Source organism: Armigeres subalbatus, chromosome 1 (genome assembly GCF_024139115.2).
Source record: "Armigeres subalbatus isolate Guangzhou_Male chromosome 1, GZ_Asu_2, whole genome shotgun sequence".
Taxonomy (NCBI): Eukaryota; Metazoa; Arthropoda; class Insecta; order Diptera; family Culicidae; genus Armigeres; species Armigeres subalbatus.
In genome coordinates, this window is record NC_085139.1 from 38,177,990 (window position 1) to 38,201,609 (window position 23,620).

Genomic DNA, 23,620 nt, shown 5'->3' on the forward strand with positions numbered 1-23,620 from the left:
GTAATAATCACGATAGAAGCGGGATTGTTCATACCGGATGATGTTTAAGATGTTCGGAGGCTTCGGACTGTTGTTCTCCAATATTACCTTAAGGTTCTTCACTTCGATATCGTTGAAGCCCCGCAGCACAACTTTGAATGGCTTACTGTCAGAGACATCCTGTGTGGAGTGCTGATATCGCTTGACGTTCATGTATACTACAGAACGGGTGCGTAACAGACAAGGGATAATGTGCGTCAGGCATGATAAACGTTAAGCATAATTTAAATTCTCCATTGACTTTCTCACATGAGATTCTTTGGGATTGCACAATTCTTCGAAATGGATTTTTTTTCAAAAATAAAATATTTGTAAAAATGAGATTGCTCCGAAAGTATCATTTCCCCGAAAATAATGTTTTCTTGAAAATTAAATTTTCTCGGAATTAAAATTTCTCTGAAAATTGTATTTCCTGTAAAAGTATAAACATTTTCTCAAAAATAACAATTCCCCACCGAAAGTCTGTTAGAGATTATCTTGGAGAAATGCTATTGGAAGCATCCAAAACGAAAACGATTGTTCATTTGAATTACTGAATACTTTAAATATGATTGAATGTGGGAGTTCTACAATAATATTCCTATAAACGAGAATGTATTGCCTTCTTCTCTGGAGCCAAAATAGAAACAAAAAGGATTATACTTATGATTTCCGATTCAAATCCTTCGCAAATAACCGCACTACACATCACTTCTTGCTGGATATCCGACATATTCTCATATAGGGGGAAAGACGGCTTTGGCAGGTTTTGTTCTATTATTGGCAGGGGGTTTTTGTCGACCAAATTTTATGAAATTTGGCCACAATATTCTTTAATATGCAAAGAATGTTTAGGCCAAATTTGAGCCTAGATAGTCATAAAAAACCCCCCCTGCCAATAATAGAACAAAACCTGCCAAAGCCGTCATTCCCCCTACTACATATCTCGAAAATGTTTAGTTTCAAATAGAGAAAAAATAACGCGCAGAAAAAAAACAGTTACACATAGACATATTCTTAAGTATATGTCACAGCCTCCTTAGTCGTGCGGTAAGATGCGCGGCTACAAAGCAAGACCATGCTGAGGGTGGCTGGGTTCGATTCCCGGTGTCGGTCTAGGCAATTTTCGGATTGAAAATTGTCTCGACTTCCCTGGGCATTTAAAAGTATCATCGTGTTAGCCTCATGATATACGAATGCAAAAATGGTAACCTGGCTTAGAAACCTCGCAGATAATAAATGTGGAAGTGCTTAATGAACACTAAGCTGTGAGGCGGCTCTGTCCCAGTGTGGGGATGTAAGGCCCATAAGAAGAAGAAGAAGAAGATGTCACAGCCAAAAATCTAGCTAAAATAATTTTATTTCTTTGATAATTTTTTTATTTGAATTACACAAATAAAGAATAAAATTTTGACTATTTCTATATAGGGGGAATGACGGCTTTGGCAGGTTTTGTTCTATTATTGGCAGGGGGGTTTTTTATGACTGATTAGGCTCAAATTTGGCTTAAACATTCTTTGCATATCAAAGAATATTGTGGCCAAATTTCATAAAATTTGGTCGACAAAAACCCCCCTGCCAATAATAGAACAAAACCTGCCAAAGCCGTCTTTCCCCCTACTTGTAGAATCCTCAAATAAGTCCTGGCAGGGTGAAGGATCGTGGGAGTACGAAACTGTACAGTAATCCATAAATGATGGTCTAAAACGGATATGAAAAGAACACTTCGCTGAATATCGCACAAAATTTCGGAGAAAATATAGAGTCATGACTATTAGAATGATTTAGTTTAAATTAAATTAAATTTTTAATAAGTGTTAGGACGATTAAGTTTAAATTTATATTTTCCTATCAAATCTACAAATCAGGTTTCAAGTCTTTTTGGCTGGGAAATTTGATGAGCTTTCCTGTAATAATGGTGCGGTGAATAGCACAACATCGTTCTGATTCCTTTGAGCTAATACTACGCTAAATCATTGAGCCGTGTGGTAGCAATTTATCTGTTTGTGCAGGTTGACTAATCGACAAGAATTAATGAGACTTGTTTATAGAATTTAAGAGATATAGCTCGCTTTCGTTTAATAAAAAGGCTTTGTAGTACGGATTGTTGAGTCGAAAAGAAATTGACTTAAATGGGTGGATCTTACTTGTGCACTCTAATGAGCTGAGCTGCTTTCCGCCTTTATTACCCACATGATTGAAATGGGAAGTTTAGCATCAATTCCAGGAACTTAAGTGATGAACCCATTCCGACACTGTCATCCGACTAGTGTCGACGCTTCTCGAGAAGTTCACTTTGGAAGCGAGGAGTCTCAGAATGGAGAACTCCGATGCCACCCTCACTACCTACATGTACATTGAGCGGCACGATTAAAGCTTATTGAAGTAGACAGTCGAACCGGACATTTCGAATTTTCATCAGGCAACATTCAACAAAAAATGACGGCTGCAAGGCAGAAAAATGCGGCCACACGCGAGCGCAGCACACTTCGATCCCCGAAGTCATACGATCGAAAGTCATTTAACCGATTAACACGTTATGCCGAAAATAATTTAGCCGATTTCCTTTCGGCCGAATTGAATTTCTGGTTGAAACGATTTTAACTAAAATGTAATTTGGGAGAAATGGTCGTCAGACAAAAAAGAGCGTTGTCGAAAGTGTCGTTTGATCGGAAAAAGATGAAAGATAAAGGTGTGATGCGATTGAAGGCGAAGATTATTGAGAAGTGAGAGGCATGAGATGAGAAATTAAAAAAAAAGAGTGCGAGAAATTGGATGTGAGGAGTAAAGCGTATCACTTCTCACTTATACTTATCAATCCTTATCGCTTGCACTATGAGAAGTAAGAAACGAGAAGTTAGAAGTAAGAAGTAACATGTGAGAAAAAGAAAGTGAAGTGTGAGACGTCTAACTTCTCATAGTGAAAAGTGAGAAGTATGAAGTGTGAAATGAAGTTTGAAAAGTGAGAAGTGAGACATCTCACTTGTAACTCCTGCCTCCTCGTGTCTCACTTATGATTTCTAACTTTTTACAGTGAAAAGAAAGGAATGAGAAATGAGGACTAGGAATCTCACAGTGCGAAGTCAGTCGTTACTTCTTAATTTTCACTTCTCATTCCTCACTTCATATTTTTAGTTCTCATTTCTCAAATGTCATTTATCGCTTCACAATTCACCACGGTTCGGAAAAAAACACTTTCTCTGCCAAACGAACCACCAGGCCAAACGACTTTTTCAATCAAATAGACCTTTCTGTCAATCAACCCATTCCGGCCAAATGTCCTGTCCTGTTTCGAGCGTATGCACATTTCAAGCAAACGATTTTCGGCCAGATGGGTCTCGTCCTGATGGTTTGTTCAATAAAATAACATTTTCGGCCCAGTTGCCTTCGGCCAAATAACTTTCAGCCGAATGACTTTCGTAAAAAAGGGCACTTTTCCGTTACAGAACTTCTGGAAACGTTTTATTGAGCGAATTCCTCTGAATCTCTGAAAACAAAATGCCATTGGTTTTACTGAATTCTCAGTATAAAAATTCTACTGAATGTTTGAAAGCATGCTAACAGATCTCTCGATTTTTCAAGCAAGCATGAATTATGATGAATCATGCAATCAACATTATTCCGAATCTTCGAATAGGATTCTTTGAAGAGTTTCTTCTGTGCGTTTGTGATTGATTCTTCCACGTCTCTGGATGGAGTTCTTCAATTAAATCGATTGTTTGGAATCTGTTGGTATAAAATTTCATTTTTTTTTTCAAATTGGTGCTCACGAATTTGTCGATATCCTGCAAGAAAAAAAATGTCTTGGATCACTGCGTAAAAGTATAATTCAAGAAAATTTTGCTGCTTCGGAAAATATAATTCTAGATGTGTTCTACTGTTTTCATGAAAACGCGTTTTCAATAGTGGCTATTTATAGTATCTTGAGGAGCTCAAGCAGTTCAAATAAATAGTTTAAATATCTGAAAATCTTTCATTTCACTGAAACATATCACGAGTCTCAAGAATATTTTTGATACCAACTATTTGAATGCAATACTTCATTATCTATGAGACAATGGAAATGATTCTTTTCGATTTTTCTAATTCGTTAAAATCTAATTGAGTGATGCTTATCAATCTATAAATAAGAATCATTTGATGCTTTGTAAATGAGTTACTCTGCAATATTGATGCCACTAAATTATTGAAAGTTGTCTCATGATTTCTTGGAAACAGCGATTAAAAATCGAGTTTTTGTCATTCGAATTTTCTTGATTTTTTTCTAGACTGTTTCTGAATCAAGTTTATTTTTAGGTTTTTTTTACGAGAAGGGTTGAAACAGATGCTTGGGAACAAAAATGGTATTTAGATAAGATTTTCATACTTTTTCTTCCATGGGGGCGGTTCCTTCATCAGTGCTGCAGCCTAGAAAATTTTCGAGAAAAGTAGAATCATGGAAATTTGACACGGCATGATATAGAAAACGAAGAATAAAATGCCTCTTGAACGTTATAAAAAATGTTTTAGTTAAACAATTTTTAGTTTGTGGGATTAGAAAATCAATAATTTTAATCATTAACTGCTTATAACAAAAATATGCTTCATTTTCTATACCACACCGAGTATAATTTCAATAATTCTACTTTTTCACTCAATGACAGCTAGCGGTCTTCTCCTCCCCTATTAAAACAGTGCTAACTAGAAAAACCCAAATTTATCCCCCCGTGGAGTAATGAAACCTTCCTCGATATGTTGAATTCGACTTAGTGCGGTAAATACAACCCACAGTTATTTGCCTAAATGTTGCTGAATAGAACCAATGTTAATTTTCTACATTTTGGCGTAAAAAACTTTGTTGCTTTTCTGCATGCTGTAGTTGATGGGAGAGAGCAAGACATGGATAAATATGACTTTGTTGTACGAGAAAGCCAAAAAGTTTTCTGTTTATTTATTTGAAACATATTTGGAAAAATATATATATATCAGTCGCAGCTGCAGAGGTAAGCTAGAATCCGAAAATCTGAAAATAGTTCTGAAGGGGTTCAATGATGTTCCTGGATCTATGAGAAGGAACCCCTTTGAATCTTTTTAGATCTTTTGCTCTATAAATTTCTGGATGGAATACCTACCACTTTAACAACTGATATAGATCGTGCTGAATCTTTTAAAAGTATCGTTTTGCAAATGATGTTTCATGAAAAGCATTCAGTCCATGGTCAGCTACAACTGCCTATGGAATAAAAGTACTATTTGACTGAGATTTTGATAACTATTATTTGGAGATAAATAATATTTATCTTTTGGCAATGGCTCTTTTGGTTTTAGGAAAGGTTCTAGAAAAGGATCAAATCTTTTCTCAGTTGAGACTCAGCTGTGAATGCAACCCAAAACAGGAATAGCTGAAAATGATTCTTTTGAACATTCAGGAGGCTAATAGCCGCCTGATGATCAATGTTTCTTAAAACCTTTCGGTTGTCTGGAGATAAGGAATTTTAGATAGTTGGTATATCTGAATTTTAGAATTTTTTTTCGTGTTTTCTGAAGACGATTATTTAAAAAATAGACTCGAAGTTTTTTCTTCTTAAATCTTTTGATGGAATATCTTCTGATTGACGCAAAAAGATTCTTCTGAATTTCATGAAAGTTTTCTTTTCGATAAGGATTTTTTATAAAAAAAATCTTTATTTTTTTTATTTATTTATTTATTAACAAACTATATAGAGTTCGTTCGCCACTTCATCTCATAGCTCCTATTTCCATCCCATCAAAAACAAAGCAATGGAAATGAATTTGGTTTGTTTATTATTTTTGTGATTTTCTTCAGCAGTGAGCACGCATGTTGACGAAAAGAAGCGACGAATTTGGTGCCGTATTTCTTTGTTTAGCGTTGAGCTTGATATATGTACAGTGAGATGGAGATCGGAACAGTTCCCCTAGTAATACAAAATAATTATCTACTAATTTTCAAAGCGTATGCTACTATGCCACATCTAATACCAATGAATATATACCAAATAATTTATTCAAATTCCTCTTAAAAGTAGAAAAACTTCTTTCATTCCTTTGATTTCGAGGCAAGGTACACTGGGGGAAGTGGAAAAAGGGGGTAAGTGTAAAAATCGACTCGAAAAATTGGAATTGTACATATTTTACAGTTTTTACCACACCATAACATTGTGCAAGAATATACTTTGATGCCCACACTAATACTATATTAAAATTTGTATAATACATACACTAACACGGTTAACGCTTGAACTGTCATTTTAGGTTTCGCGAGAAGTTGATTTTTCCATTCATAAAATCACATTTTATTTGCACCAATTGTCCCTTTTTCAAGTGAATTTATATCACAGGTAACTATTACAATACAATTAAACTAATCCCTTTCAATTTGTAGTGGTTATTACCATGAAAGCAAATAATTCAAAGATTTTACACTTACCCCTGGTATCAAACACTGCGGGGGAAGTGGAAAATGTTCTGATCACGCAAATTTTTCCTTCCCTCCAGGGTTTATTTGGATAGCTGTGAATCTTAATTTGTTCCTAATTTATTATTATTGTGATTTCAGTGGTAATTGGACTGATGTACATAAGAAAACGCCTGATCAATCCACCTATCGGTATTAATGCCTTTCACATGTTTTACATATGAAAAAAATCTATGAGAATGAAAAAAATAGCACTGGTAGGTGAATATATTCCATAATGCACGTTCATTTATATTTTTTATCAAGTTTTGCAGTTGAATGCATTTTTTTGTGCGAACAAATTGGTTAAGGACAAGTGCTTAAAAATAGGAGAATATTTTGTACGTGTTTTGCGCACACACATACATACAAACACGCACACACAGACATCACCTTAATTCGTTAAACTAAGTTGATTAGTTTATAAACTTGTAAGCCCCATTTTTCCTATAAAAAGTTCATCTTTGGGGCGAATATAAAGATTTTACGTACACTTAATGTTCGAGAAGGCAAAACCAGCCATCCACTAGCTATTACTAGAATTCCTTGGGACCTATTCCGTTAAACCAATGAAATTATCCAACAAAAGATACTCAGAGCAATTACCGTTTTGATTTGTGTTATATGTAACTACTCATCACAATTAAAGGTCAAGGTAACATGGGTTTTCCACTTACCCCATCCCACTGGGTTAAGTGGAAAAACAACTCCTAATTTTTAAATCTTTTTCCATCAATTTCAAGCAACTAAAATTGTGTGAATTACCACACAGTTGATGCAAAATTGACTGTTTTTGATAGCCCATTTTGATTTAATGCGTTTAGATCATTTAAATTGGTTTTACACTAAGTCGAACATGCACTATCGATTTTACCTTTTCCACTTCCCCCAGTGTACCTTAAATCATTCCAAATTTGTATGGCTCGTAAACGATAAGGTTCTTTTAAACTATTTGAAAGTAGAGGTGTGCGCCGGTACGATATTTAGCGGTGGAGGCGTTTGTCAGAATTTCGGTCGACGGCCGCTACCGTCGTGTATCGGCGTGGCAATTTTTTCATTACTTTTCTTTAGGTTTTTTTTTTGCTTTTTTCGGGATATTTTCTAGACAATCACGGTATAATTTTTCGAATTTCACCTAAGAAATCTGATGAGCTTTTCCCGAAAATTCTTAAAGTTTTTCCAAAATATTCGTTTAAAAATAATTTTCAGATTTTCCAAGGGAACTACTTGGAATTTTCGAGAATTATTAGGAACAGAGGCTCTCTGGTATTTTTAAAGAAAATTATTTGGAAATTCAGCAGGAAATTCGTCGAAATTTACATGGGAAATTTTTCAAAACTTTCAGGGTATACCCCGTTAGGCATAAGTACGTTAGGCATAAATACGTTAGGCATAAGTACGTTAGACATAATGGACGTTAGGCATAACGGACGATAGGCATAAAATGATCCAAAGAACAGCCTATGACATAAAGAAGGCAGAATTATGCCAAACGTCCATTATGCCTAACGTACTTATGCCTAACGTCCTTATGCCTAACGTACTTATGCCTAACGTCGCGGACCCGAACTTTCACGAGAAATTGTTCCATGTTTCCATTGAGTATTTTTTGGAATTCACACAGAAGATTATTCATAATTGTAGAAGAATGCGGCTGGTAGAATGGGTGTTTTAACGTTGGCTTGCTCAGTCTAAAATAATTAGGACGGATAGTTTGGCATGGCCAACGGTAAAACAGAAAGTTCTTCAGAATATCCTCGGGAGACTCTAAAGAGTTTTCAAGGGAAATTCTCTGGAGATTCCACGAGAAATTCCCCGGTATATCAACGGAAACTTCTTTAAAAAAAATCCGCGGATAATTGTTCAAAATGTAGATTTAAGTAAAAAAAATTGCGCTTTAACGGAAAGTTGCTCGGAATTTATTGAATTAATCTTTGGTTTTCTACGAGAAATTCTTTGTACAGAAGACGTTCTATAACTGCAATACTTTTCAACTACAATTTGTTAGTTTTTGCAACAATTTTACAGTTATCGGGCCGCTGAACTTCAAAACGATGTCAAAGTCGATGATAGCTGCATTACGCTGCACAATCAGGTGCACTTCTACTGCAGTCTGCAAACAACCGTTTGATGTCTAGAAAGCATTGCAGTTATCGAACGACATTCGCTAACTGAAAAATAAACATGGTGTATAGTTATCTAACAATTAGTGCATTGTCTGTAAGAAATTCTTGAGAAATTCCATTCGCTGAACTGGTAATTTGGTCGAAAAAGTCATTTTCCCTAACAGGCCGTTTGACCGAAATGGTCGTTTGGCCCAATAGGTCATCAGTCCAAAAATGCCATTTGACGAAATGGTCGTTTGACAGAATTACTGAACAGATAATTGTAATGTTCGAGTTAAATGTATTGAGAGTGCGTTCGGTAAAACAAGCACGAGAGTCTCTGAAGAGATGGAATATGAATAAAAGATTCATTTGAACTTGAGCCGTAATCAAGAGCGGAGAATAACTTACAGCGTTTATTAAATTAATACGAAAGAGTTTCTTATTCCTGGAAAGTGATATCTACCTCGATTATAGTCCACCTTGTTATAACGTTAAAGCGGTTGTAGAAAGTTAACAATAATATGGTCGTAAATGCTCATCCGTTCCGCCAAATGACATTTACGGCGAAATAACCTTTTTGTCAAACTACCATTGAACGAAATTTCGTAAGCCAAGTCATTCAACCAAATCTTATTAAGCCAAATTGAACGTATATCCGAAACTGTTATCAGGTCAAAAATGGTTTATCCGAAAATGTAGTTTGACTGAGACAAAAGGGACATTCGGCTGAACTGGTAATTTGCCCGAAAAAATCGTTAGACCCAATGATCATTTGACCAAAAATGCCGTTTGGTAGGACTGGTCATTTAGCAGCCTATTCGGCTAAACGACTTTTTGGCAAGAAAAATCAATTCAGCCGAACTTTACGCAGAAAATGCCATTTGTTAAAATGGTTGTTTTGAAGAGAAGAAAAATTATTGAACACCATTTGGTGTTTCTGCCAAATGACCATTTGGCATTTTTGGTCAATGATCTATTAGGTCAAACGGCTTTTTCGGCCGAACTTCATTTTCAGTCACATGACCTGTAAGGGCAAATAGCTATTTCAGTAAAATTACCAGTTCGGCCGAATGTTCTTTTTGGCCAAACTACATTGTCGGTCAATCCATTTTCGACCTAATGATAGTTTTAGATAAACGTTCAGTTTGGCTCGGCTAAATGGAATTTGGCTAGATGAATCGACTTAAAAATAGAGAGATTACGGAATTTTGTTTAATGACAAAAAGACCATTACGTCAAACGAGTTACAATTTTTAACCATATTATCCGTTCAGTAATTGACATTTGGCAGTATGCCAAATGACATTTTCGGCCAAATGGCCAGGAAGTTCTTATGGGAAGTACAAAGAATTTCCTGTCCAAAGAAATTCCTTGAAAATTTCGAGCAATTTCTCATTGAATACCAAGGATTTGTTTTTGTTGAAATCTACATTTTGAACAATCTTCCGCGAAAACTTTGAAGATTTTTCCGGGCAAATTCCATGATTTTACGTTGGCTATGCAAAACTAGCCGTCTTAGCTGGGCCCTAAAGCCTCACCTTGTCTATGGTTTTAAACGATAGTGCTTTAAGAAATATTTAAGGCTGAGCAACCCCTTTTACTTAAAATGCAACATTTCATAATGAATGAATTATCAATCCAAAACGTCAGCTCCATATATTAACTGTCAAAAGTTGAAATGCGGTGTTTTGCTAGTGCATTTGAAACCATTTTATACCCCTTTATTCTCCATGTCAAACAAGACCGGAAATGTCGACGAAGCATTTTCCATCTGCTTTTATATTTAAAAATAAAAACCTATGCTTTTGATTTTTGAGTCGGAAAGAAATCTGACGCGTTTTAGATGATTAGCTTCATTCTATTCTGAAAGAATATCGAATATCAACGTTAAAGCATCCTTCCTATGATTTTCTGTGTAAATTTTGAAGAATACTCAACAGAACTCAACAGGAAGTTTCAGCGTTTTTTTCCGAATCTTTTCCTGTAGAAATTTGGAACAACTTCCCGTAAAAGTTCTTTATAGATTCGCATGTAAAATCCGACGAATTTTCCACTGAAATTCAAAACTACTTTACTTGGGAAATCCATTGAGCTCTTCTTGGTAATTCCAAAGAATTCTCGAATCTGGATAATCTTTAAATAATTTCTAAATGAGCATTTTCTAGAGAAGTTGGTCAGATTTTTCAGGTAAAATTCAAAAGATTCTTCCGTTAATGTCTTGCAAATCCCAAATGACTTATTAAACCGAACGAAACTTTCGGCCAAATTGCATATTCGGCCAATTGAGCTATTCGGTTGACCGATTTTTTCAACCATTACATTTTTGGCAAAATAACTTTAGGCTAGATAGTCTTTTTGCAAAAGGTATATTCGGCCAACATCTATTTGAAAGGCATCTAGGTACGCATGGCGCATGTCTGAAGAAATCTCCAAAGGTAAATTGGAGGGTCGTTTATAATTTTGAATGTTTGGATACAGATTCTAAGCTTTAAATGACTTGTAAAATCACATCCACCTTGTACCACCTACGAATTTGTGCGAATTGCTCAATGCCAATGCTAATGCTAACTACTGAGAAAAATGTTTTTGAAACTCCAAAAAAAGTGAAACTGAAGCTCTGAAGAAGACTCTTTTATGGAAGCAAGTAGCAAAGGGATTTTTTTTATTATTTGAATAGGATTTTCAATTTGTTAATAAATTGTTTTGAGAAAGCGTTCAACCGTTTAGTCGCAGCTGTGCAGTAGGTAATTCTTGAAACCAGAGAAGAGCAGGGTTTGCAGAAATCGCTCTCAGTAAATAACAAACAACGATAAAATAAAGGCAAAAACTGTTTCGAAACACAACAAACCATGATAACAAATTTATCAGACTTGTATACAAGTGCGGAAAAACAGAATTGGATAGGCAGCCCCTTCAGAGAAGTGATGATTCTCGCTTTGTTCTCGCTCATTTCGTGTTGGGGACCGCACAGCTGTGTAAAACAAGTTGAAATGCATTATCAGAACCAGTGCTCCCCGCGTTTGGAGTTTTTTTTAAAAGAAGTTTATCATGAGGTATAGTCTCCCAAATCAGTTCTTTATCATGACAGAAGTTTGCGAAAAAAGTCTCTCACGATATGCTACATATCGTATACCCGAAGCGTTCCGTGTAAAATGGGGGATGCGTTCCGTGTAAAAAAAAATTAAGTTCAAAATTTGAAAATCCTTGTTAAAAAAGTTTTATGATTTCTCGACGAATCATGCAAAATGGTGCAACTTTGCAAAAAAGTTGTATGGGATTTTTTTTACACGGCCATGTAAAAAAAATCCGTCTTAAAACAGCATCGGGTGTACATTGATGATAAGAGAGAAACTGTCTCATTCTCTTTTGGATTCAATCTCTGGAGGAGATATTTTGACTATGATTTGATGTTTCTTAATATTTTGCCCTTCGAAACACTAGAGAAGAGGAATTTTGGAACGTTTTCATGTTTCCCAGACGATTATTTGAAAAATCAAAACGAAGCTTTTTCTTTCCAAATCTTTTGTTGGAATATTTTCTGACTTCCTGAAAAAGATGATTCTGAAAGTCTGCTGTTATAATAGTTTAAGGGCAGTTACTGAATCATGTATTTTGAATCTTGCCGGGTAATGCTTTTGATATAAAAAAAACTTTGTGATACTACAAAAATATAGATTTTGAAACGTTGATTTGTTTATGCACTTGATTATTTGAAGTCTGCGAAAGAATTTTTGGCTTTCATTGTTTTTCTTCGATGAACAACTGAAAAATATTTATTTTGGAAGGGGTTAGATAGATTTGCTGCATCTGTTTAGACAATCAAAATGGTATTCGGGTCTGACTTTCATAAATTCCTCAAACTTTTTTCCTTCAATAGCTTCCGAGCGAATGCACGGGCCTTTTTTAATTTTTCAAAAGATTCTTTTGAAAAAAAAAACTCTTTTGGAAACAGACTTAATGAGTTTTCATATCAGCTGCAACTGTTGAGTTAATGAGGAGTTGCTGTCAATTATTTTCTACATCCGTAAAGGAGAATTGTTCGAATTTCGTTGATAAAATGAACGCATCAAATGACTGTTGAATAATATTCATTCTTTGGATTCAAAAACATTCATTCTTCGAATTTTTGAACGATGCTCTCTGGTTTTATGAAGACGAATATTGAGCAATCTAGAATTGATCTGGAGTTTTTGTTCCTTTGATGGAAAATCTTCTGAATAGCTTAAGAATATCTTTCTAAATTCCAGGCATTTTTATTGGCAAAAGATTTGATTTAAAATGTTTTATTTTTCGTCAGTAACTGTTGCTTGGGGAATCCAGAAAGTTATTTGGATTATTTAGATTTCCCAAATTTCTGAATTGATTTTTTTTTTGCAAATGGACTTGTTAGAAAGTTAATTTATTTGGAAATGAGCTCAACCTTTTGTCAGATTTTTTCTTACAACTATTCAACCAGATTTAGACTCTTTCATCCCCATGCTGCTGAACCAGTGAATGCCTTGTACTGGAACAGCTTTGCTTTTTGTGATGACTGACTGAATGAGTTTTCAGCCATTCCATTGCAGGCAGGCGTCAGTATTATATTTTGGTTTTCGTCGACATCTTTTCATCCACCACCGCGCACTGCTGCTTATTGTATTTTCCCTTCATTCCGCCACATGACGACTGGCTGCTCCTACTACATACCTACTACTGTTGCTGTTCAGTTCGTTTTTCCAATCTGCTGTCTTCAACGACGACGGCTCGACGTTTGCTTTCAGAATGAGCGCCAGAGTTGCCCGAATTGGCTCGACTGTAGCAGCGGCGACTGAGTAGATTTCACGGTCAACGAACTGGAAGTTTACCAAACGAACAGTGGTTGCATTTTATTAATTTGCTGCAAATTGGAAAATATTTCGGAACAAACAGAATGTTCCGTGCTCGGAGAAAATAAACAGCAATAACAATCTGTCGATATGGTCGTCATATTATCTGTTATGTTGCTCGACGAGCGGTGGATGGCACGTGCCTTCAAGATCAATGGATGACAAACAGCATGGGGTTCGGACTTGGAGTGGTTTCTTTTTTGTTGTGTACAACAAATATAAAGTGTTTGTTTACTCGTTCACAATAGATTCTTCCACTTTGACAAAAAGTACAATGAACTCAAAGATTTCGAATTGGAAATCTGTTTTTCAGGTGGTATAAAGAACGAGTACCTGTGACGAGTTTGTTCAAGTTCTTTCATTTATTTGTTCATGTTTCGTCAGATTTCTTTCGGAACTTCATAGAACTTCTAAAATTTGGACAATCGCAAATTTCAATATTTCAGGATTGTATATCCTTCCCTTAGTTTTACCGATTTTGCGCAGTTGAAAATTCTCGATGGGTTGTATTCATGATGAATGTTGGTATTATTGTCCGATGCTTCGGTAAACATTACTAATTAAACGGATTTTATTTACCAACCGATACAATGTGGATATGTTGTATTAATAAATGGCGCACCACCCGAAAAAGATAATTGAAAGCATAATCAAATTGGTCGATGTTTAATTTCCACTCCAAAGGAAACAACCTGTATCGGCTAATGATTTCCGGTCGTATTTATTCAGCCTTCCTGCGTTGTCAACATAACATGATCTGCAATGTAAATTCGAAGCATAATTATTTCCGAACAGTACTAACAATGCGAACATTTCAAATTTCTTAGCTTCTTTCTAACAACTGCACCGTCATGGATTTGTCTTACGCTGTTCTGAAAGACTTAAACTATAACAAATTCACGAAGCACAATATCATTTGGAGGGAATCGTTATTGATGAATTGCTTATTTTATGTAGAGTGGTTTTCATACTTAAGGTTTTTGTTGTGTGTAATCTGTCACTCTTAAGTCCGATGAATTCAGGAGATGAATATCCGATATCTATCAAATTCAACTACGCTTAAAGCAAATTAGTACATACTCTTTTCGTGGGTCAAAATATAAGGGATGGTAAAATAAAAATGCACAGCAGATGTATTGACACACGTTTTACGTGTTGAAGTAATTTGATATCCTCGGTCTCGATGACTCACCTTCTCCCAGGATTAATACCGGTACAGGCTTCCAAAGCCGTATATTTTCATATTCATTTGCATCCACACTTTGGCCAACCACGAAACCTAACCTGACCGAACACGGCGGCGTTAATTTTGAAATTTAAAACTGCCGCAATGAAAAGGCCTTTTTTGCGGGGGAGTCACATTGGACGCCTCGGTTCTCCATGAGACAACCTATTAATCATCTCCCGGGCTGTGTTGCGATAATTAGGTATATGGATTTTTATAATTCAGCGTAATTTGTTTGCTCCCACGTGCAGCAATTTGCTTGATTTTTTCCCCACAAGGCATGTCTCCAAGCGTACTACTGGTGATAAAAACGACAATTGAAAATTAATTTTCATTTTGAATAATAATTCGCCGTCCTAATTATGCATCCCTCCCGGAGGGGGTGGTGTTGGACCAAGATGGCGCCGCTCCCATCAGTGGCCCGCCCCTTAGTGCACAGTGCCCACTTGGTTTGTGCCCCGGGTGGAATACTTCCGTCACCGCACTAAGGATGGCCCGGCTTGAATGGCTCTTGGAAAAGTTGGCTCGACAGTCGAGACAAACTTTAGCCACTAAATCTTGCGAACGTGCCCGGATTATGGGCGGCTAAACGTGTTGAAGACTATTTGCATTCGAATTTGAGCTGCTAACACCCAAACTGGATGGTCCAGAGTGTTTAATGGCTGTCCTTTTGCCTTCGTACTGTGGGAGCGGATTTTATTTTGCACTTAGAAGACGATTAAATATGGGATCAGCCCATTTTTCCATCCAACAAGTAAAAAGGAAAAGCATCGATTCAATATTTTTTTTCTTGCTACAAGCTAACAATTGTAACATAAATTCGAAACATGTCAATTGATTTGCATTTTTCACTCGATGTTGTGTGCATGTGACAGCGAGAGATGAACAAAGAAAAATCTGGTCAGCGGTACACAAAGTTTCACATTTTCAGCAGCAACTCCTACAGCAAAAATTTCAACTCCATTGATTAAACCCCCGGCGTTGTCCTTTAAGCTTACGAATCGAAAAGAGACGATAAAAATCCATAAAATCCTCTGACAAGCAGAATCTTCGACGTCGTTTTTCCATTTGCCGTGATTTCCCAGTAAAACCTGCTCCGCTGCCTTCTCCTCCTGCCGATCATGCGCTGGGTCAATCGAAATGGGCTCAACTTTTAGCTCCTACCGCGCGCAACCGGTACCTGCCGCTGTTTGTTGCCACCACCGCCATCCACAGTCACTGAACCACGTGAATCAATGGAAGGAAACTGTTGCAACAGACGATCGTCGTCGGGGTATAAAAATTGAACTTTATTGATTGCACTCATGCATTTCACATGAGAAGCATTGCAGCAGCAGCAGCATCAAACGGCAGCACTGACTGTGCTGCACTCGAAGTGATGGACCAATCCGAGTCGAGAATCACTTTGTTGCGATTTTTCTGGCAGGCGAGAGGTTCAATAATCACTTGCAACAGACGGAGATATCCCTGTGAAAAATGTGTGCGTTAAAACTTTTCTGTTCGAAGCACGACTATTTCGCAACTGGAAAGGAACAATTGAGCTTTACAAGAATAGCACCACGAACGAACACTGAAGTCACTGTAAAAAATGTATAAAGCAAAAGTGCAAAGTAATCCTGTGTAGATTAGTGAAACTCAGCTCTCAATTATTGTAATTTGATTTTCTAATAGTGGTTTTTAACCACCGTCAAAAAAAGCACGCTAATCTTATACAACATGGGCGAGTGCGCAAGACCATGCGTGTCCAAAAAGGTTCAATAATTTTGTTCAGAGCAATGTTACCCTTTGGCCTATGTCATATCTCAGGTCGGCTTTTCAAATGTTGGATGGGAATTTTGTTCTTCACCTTCTCGAGTAGAACGAGAAAAATATAAAGATGCCACGAACATAAAAGTGAGTATTGTTGTTGGATCAAACCTCAGTTCGAAATTGAGTACATCGAGAGCAAAATTCTACTAAAATTACTATCGACGAACTAATTCACACAAGCTGGCACAAACTTACTAAATATTGCTAAATATTGCATTGCTCCGATAATGCAATTAAGTTTCACCATTAAATTTATTCACCATCGAATAAATTAAATTGCACTTTAGGTGGATGTTTTTTAACGTTTGACGTTTGAATCGACGACAGGGCTGTTCAAATGTTTACCATACATTGGCCTTTGAAAACCGTTGAGTCTGCCTTGTCTTGGACCTTCCTATCCGGTTCTTCATATAGGAGATAAAGCCACTTTGTTTTCTAAACCCACACGTTAGTGGAACGAGAAATCAATTCCGCTCGAGCTGGACGACGCGACGGTGTTTGGTTTCGTCACGTGGGCGTAGACAAATGAATAAAAAAAATCAATACGTTCCATTGCAAGCCAATGGAGAAGATAAAAGTGGGATAATTTGGTCGTGCCCCAGACTAAGGCAACCAGCTATGGGGCGACAATATCGATCGGATATAACGGAGGAAAATAATTCAATATGAGAAGATTCTTGAGGCGGATGAAGTGCCCACAACAAGATACATTATGATGCAAACATTTTTTATCCTCTCAGGGTTCTAAGTCGTCAAATTGAGCTTTTTGGACTTCGAATTGAATCCACAGAGATTCCGAATGGAATCCACAGGTAATCCGAATAGAATCCACAGGGATTCCGAAAGAAAAATGGAATGGAATCCACAAGGATTCCGAATGGAATCCACAAGGATTCCGAATGGAATCCACAAGGATTCCGAATGGAATCCACAAGGATTCCGAATGGAATCCACAAGGATTCCGAATGGAATCCACAAGGATTCCGAATGGAATCCACAAGGATTCCGAATGGAATCCACAAGGATTCCGAATGGAATCCACAAGGATTCCGAATGGAATCCACAAGGATTCCGAATGGAATCCACAAGGATTCCGAATGGAATCCACAAGGATTCCGAATGGAATCCACAAGGATTCCGAATGGAATCCACAAGGATTCCGAATGGAATCCACAAGGATTCCGAATGGAATCCACAGGGATTCCGAATGGAATCCACAGGGATTCCGAATTGAATCCAAAGGGATTTTCAATGGAATCCACAGAGATTCCGAATGGTATCCACAGGGATTCTGAATGGAATCCTCAGGGATTCTGAATGGAATTCTCAGGGATTCTGAATGGAATCCACAGGGATTTTGAATGGAATCCGCAGGATTCCGAATGGAATCCACAGGATTCCGAATGGAATCCACAGGATTCCGAATGGAATCACAGGGATTCGAATGGAATCCAAAGGGGATTCCGAATGGAATCCAAAGGGGATTCCAAAAGGAATCCACAGGGATTCCGAATGGAATCCACAGAATTCTGAATGGAATCCACAGTGATTTCGAATGGAATCCACAGGGATTCCGAATGGAATCCACAGGGATTCCGAATGGAATCCACAGGGATTCCGAATGGAATCCACAGGGATTCCGAATGGAATCCACAGGGATTCCGAATGGAATCCACAGGGATTCCGAATGGAATCCACAGGGATTCCGAATGGAATCCACAGGGATTCCGAATGGAATCCACAGGGATTCCGAATGGAATCCACAGGGATTCCGAATGGAATCCACAGGGATTCCGAATGGAATCCACAGGGATTCCGAATGGAATCCACAGGGATTCCGAATGGAATCCACAGGGATTCCGAATGGAATCCAAAGGGGATTCCGAATGGAATATAAAGGGGATTCGAATGGAATCCAAAGAGGTTTCCGAATGGAATACAAAGGGGATTCCGAATGGAATCCACAGGGATTCCGAATGGAATCCAAAGGGGATTCCGAATGGAATCCAAAGGGGATTCCGAATGGAATCCAAAGGGGATTCCGAATGGAATCCAAAGGGGATTCCGAATGGAATCCAAAGGGGATTCCGAATGGAATCCAAAGGGGATTCCGAATGGAATCCAAAAGGATTCCGATTGGATTCCAAAGGGCTTTCGAATGGAATCCAAAGGTATTCCGAATGGAATCCACAGGGATTCCGAATTGAATCCAAAGGGATTTTCAATGGAATCCACAGGGATTCCGAATGGAATCCACAGGGATTCCGAATGGAATCCACAGGGATTCCGAATGGAATCCACAGGGATTCCGAATAGAATCCACAGGGATTCCGAATAGAATCCACAGGGATTCCGAATGGAATACACAGGGATTCCGAATGCAATCCACAGGGTTTCCGAATGGAATCCACAGGGATTCCAAACGTAATCCACAGGAATTCCAAACGGAATCCACAGGGATTCCAAACGAAATCCACAGGGATTCCAAACGGTATCCACAGGGATTCCAAACGGAATCCACAGGGATTCCAAACGGAATCCACAGGGATTCCAAACGGAATCCACAGGGATTCCAAACGGAATCCACAGGGATTCCAAACGGAATCCACAGGGATTCCAAACGGAATCCACAGGGATTCCAAACGGAATCCACAGGGATTCCAAACGGATTCCACAGGGATTCCAAACGTAATCCACAGAGATTCCAAACGGAATTCCACAGGGATTCCAAACGAAATCCACAGGTATTCCGAATGGAATCCACAGGGATTCCGAATGGAATCCACAGGGATACCGAATGGAATCCACAAGGATTCCGAATGGAATCCACAAGAATTCCGAATGGAATCCACAGGTATTCCGACTACGGGAGAATCTTTAGAATATCGTCGGAACAATCTAAGGGGCTTTTTTCAAATTACGTAACGCTATAGGGGGAGGGTGGATTCAGGCCAAGCGTTACGATTCATAACAAAAAATAAAGCTTCCATACAAAAGTTACGAAGAGAGCCCAGGGGTTCAAAATTGGCAAAATTAGCAATACGTATTTTTTGAAAGAAACTCAATGTACGTCCCCAGATAACGTATTTCCAAAATATTCATATGGAACTTATTTTCTAACTTTCCATGGGAACTAGTTTAAAGTTTCCTCAAGAAAATTTTGTAGAATTTTCAAGGGAGGGTCTTCGGAATTCCCAAAAAAAAAATAGCAGAATATTCTACAGAATAATCATGAACAAATATTTAGAATTGTCACGGGAAATTGTTTCAAATTATTAGAAAATTATTAGAAATTATAAAATTACTAAATTATTAGAAATTATTAGAATTATTAATTATTAGAAAATTATTAGAAAATTATAAAAGCCTGGTAAAGCTCTTCTAAAATTCTGTTGAATTCTGTTGAAAACTGTTCAAAAAGTGGATTTAATAAATTCTTTGGATTTTAAAGGATAATTGTTTGGAATTTCCATGAGGAAGTTCCACGGATTTCTTTTATATACATATTTTTTTGGAAAATTAAGGGTGTTTCTTAAGGATTCTCCGGAAATACTTTTGTATTGCCCATAAGAATTTCATGGGAAATAATGCGAAAAAAGGGGCCCTCCTTAGCCGTGCGGTAAGACGCGCGACTACAAAGCAAGACTGAGGGTGGCTGGTTTAGATTCCCGGTGCCGGTCTAGGCAGTTTTCGGATTGGAAATTGTCTCGACTTCCCTGGGCATAAAAGTATCATCGTGTTAGCCTTATGATATACGAATGCAAAAATGGTAATTTGGCTTAGAAACCTCGCAGTTAATAACTGTGGAAGTGCTGAATGAACACTAAGCTGCGAGGCGGCTCTGTCCCAGTGTGGGGATGTAATGCCAATAAGAAGAAGAAGAAGAAGAAGAAGAAGGAGAATGCGAAAAAAGGAAGGGTCGTTTGACCGAGAGTCATTAGACGAAAAAAAAGATATTTGGCCGAAAAACATGTTACGCTGAAAGTAATCTAGCTGAATTCCATTTGGCCGAAATTAATATTTGAGCGAAACGGTTAATGATTCGAAAACCGTTAATTTAATTTGACCGATCGTGAAATTTGACAGAAGAATCCGTTTGTCCAACAGGTCGTTTCGGCAAATAGGTCATCTGGTTAAAAATGCCATTTTGCGGAAGGTCACGGTAGATCTCAGCAATTTGTTAAACTTTTACCGAAATCTACACAGCCGATCCACAGCAAACATTTTTGTTGTTGAGATATCTGTTTATTTATTGGGCACACGTCTGTGCGGATTTTCCAGAAATAAAAACTAATTGTGTATGATCAAAAATGACGATCCGTTTGGCCAAATGACATTTTCGATCAGATGGGCTTTCTGTCAAACGACTTTTTTGACCACATAGGATCAGTTCGGCAGAACAACATTTTCGGCCGTATGCCCAAATAAAATTTTAAGCCAACAGTGGTGGACTAAAGTCATTTTAAAATTCACGGAAGTAAAGTTACAAAAATCTGCCAAACGACCATTTCGGCAAACGGCATTTTCGGTTAAATGGAATCCACAGGGATTCCGAATGGAATCCAAAGGGTTTCCGAATGAAATCCACAGGGATTCCGAATGGAATCCACAGGGATTCCGAATGGAATCCACAGGGATTCCGAATGGAATCCACAGGGATTCCAAAAGTAATCCATAAGGATTCCAAAAGGAATCCACAGAGATTCCAAATGGAATCCACAGCGATTCCGAACGTAATCCACAGTGATTTTGAATGGAATCCACAGAAATTCCGAATGTAATCTACAGGGATTCCAAAAGGAATCCACAGGGATTCCGAATGGAATCCACAGGGATTCCGAATGGAATCCACAGGGACTCCAAAAGGAATCCACTGGGATGCCAAAGGAATCCACAGAGATTCCGAATGGAAACCACAGGGATTTCGAATGGAGTCCACACAGATGTCGAATAGAATCCACAGGGATTCTGAATGGAAACCACAGGGATTATGAAATCCCAATGAGTTCCAATCTGATTCTCAATGGCATCTCAATCCGAAATCATAATAGATTCCACTCGGAAGAATTTTATCATTTATTAACTAATTTTTATTATTTCACAGTTTTATTATTCAGAAATGACGGTTATTATCGCATAAGTTGATTTTTTCTAAACAATTTCAATGTAAATTGTTAAAACCATCGGATGCGTGTGATGAATCCAAAGCAAACTGTATTGAGGGCTGTGAAACAAATTAGCGGCACAAACAAAAGAAGCAACGATAATCTTCGAAGGATTTCCTGAAATCCCGACTCTAATTAGGACGAATGAATAGAAGAGTTGAAAATGATAAGGGCGATGATCGTCAAGGCGCCCGGGAGTGGGGGTGATAATTCAATTGTTGATACTTTCAAATCGGAAAAGTTTGGTTATCCAATTATTGTTTCCCGTATAGTGAGCACCGCAGAAGGACAGTTGACAGTCGAAAATTTATGCGACTGAATTCCCCCTGGCTCAGCATTCCGCTGGAAGACTAATTGCCTGGCGAATGGAATTAGGATTCAACCTAATTGGATTTTTATCTCGAAAGTCGGAGATTGTCCTTTCGCTCGCAGCATAAGAACGCTGAATTCCGCTGCCTCCCACCGAGCGAAATCGATTAGGTCATTAAATCTGAATTTTTTCGCCAACATCTACCCACTGGAAAAACATCCAACATCTAACATTCTACCCAGAAGCGCTGAGTTAACATTTTTGCGCGCATCCTCCGAAATTCACTTTTTTTTATTGGAAATAGCAGCTCCGATAAAATAGATCAAATGAGGAAAAACTTGGGCGGCAGTCAGAAGCCAGGCGCAGAAGACGACGACAATCTGTTGAAAGAGTCGTGTTGTCGTTGGTACGCGAAAACGCCACTAAAATCAACAGCCAACCAGAAAAGGAGAAAACGGTTTCCTCAGGAGAAAAAGGCGGCCGTGTGCGGGCTGAAAACTGACCATCCAGCCAATTTATGGCACAATGATGAAAAAAGTTTTCACTCAGTTCGACACCCGCATGGCCCACCCCGTAGCGGAAGCCCGTCTTCCATGTGTACGATTTGTGGATTGACCAGCCGCCACCCACATTGTTGTGTGGACGGAGATAGGCATAATATTCCCTCGACGTTGCGCCCGCGCGCTACGCGGCTGCAGCCTCGCTCTTTACCTGATCTCCGGGCCCGCCTGACTGGCCATATCGGGATGGGATGGATGATTTGATTTCTCGATGACGAGGGTGGCTGGCAGCTAAACTTTGTCCCAGCAGTTTAACGGTCGCCGCCGTCATCGTCGTCCCATTTTTTTTTTGCGAACCACCATTGTTGGGGTAATAAAAACTCTCGGGAAAAGTTGGTTCGGGAAATTAAGTGAAGATATGCGAGGAGAGATATGCAACAATGTGGGGCGGTTTGATCCGGTTTAATGCTATCCGGGAAGGTTAAGTCCGGACCGCGGGAAATCTTTAGTACGGATCTTGAGCATTAGATTGGGCGTAAGGGTTTCTGGCGGGCTAATCTCGCAGCTCTGTTGTAACAGTCTTGGATGGCAAGCCTCTTAATAAACTTAACTTTTTGGAACAAAAGCAGTACCGAGGAATGTTGGGTGAATTGCCATGACGGAAGCAGAAAGATTCATTTTTGTGTGTTTTCGGTTCTATTTGTCTAGTTGAAGCCTCAAATCCCGAGCATGAAGGTGCCACTTGGATCAATGTTGTTCATCTTAAAGTAATTATTATACTGAATTAGTTACTGAGATTCCGGTGGAATCAAGTTGAATTTCGAGTGGAAATCTGTTTGGTAATAAATGGAACGGAATGGAATCCATCATTTTTCCGTAACTTAATCTTAAGAACTTGTAAAATTTTAAATTAACGGGAATAATGCTTCTAAATAGTAACACATAACGTTGTTATTTTTATGATTTTATGATTTTATGATTATGAATGAGGATATAACAACTCTTCTCATTATCTGAAATGTGTCTTGCAAACTAGTAATTAACGTTAAACATGTTTTTGCTGAATTCTCAAAATTACTTACCGTTTTGACTTTAGTCCCGAACATAATTCATATTCAGAACACTAGCATTTAAATAACTATTTTAATCTTATTAGTGTGGTTCTT

General features: G+C 38.0%; 1 pseudogene; it reads left to right on the top strand.

Moving 5' to 3' along the window:
• Nucleotides 1–18,794, top strand: part of LOC134206101 (bifunctional endo-1,4-beta-xylanase XylA-like) — a 65,647-nt pseudogene extending 46,853 nt beyond the window's left edge.
• Nucleotides 18,795–23,620: the final 4,826 nt, after the last annotated feature.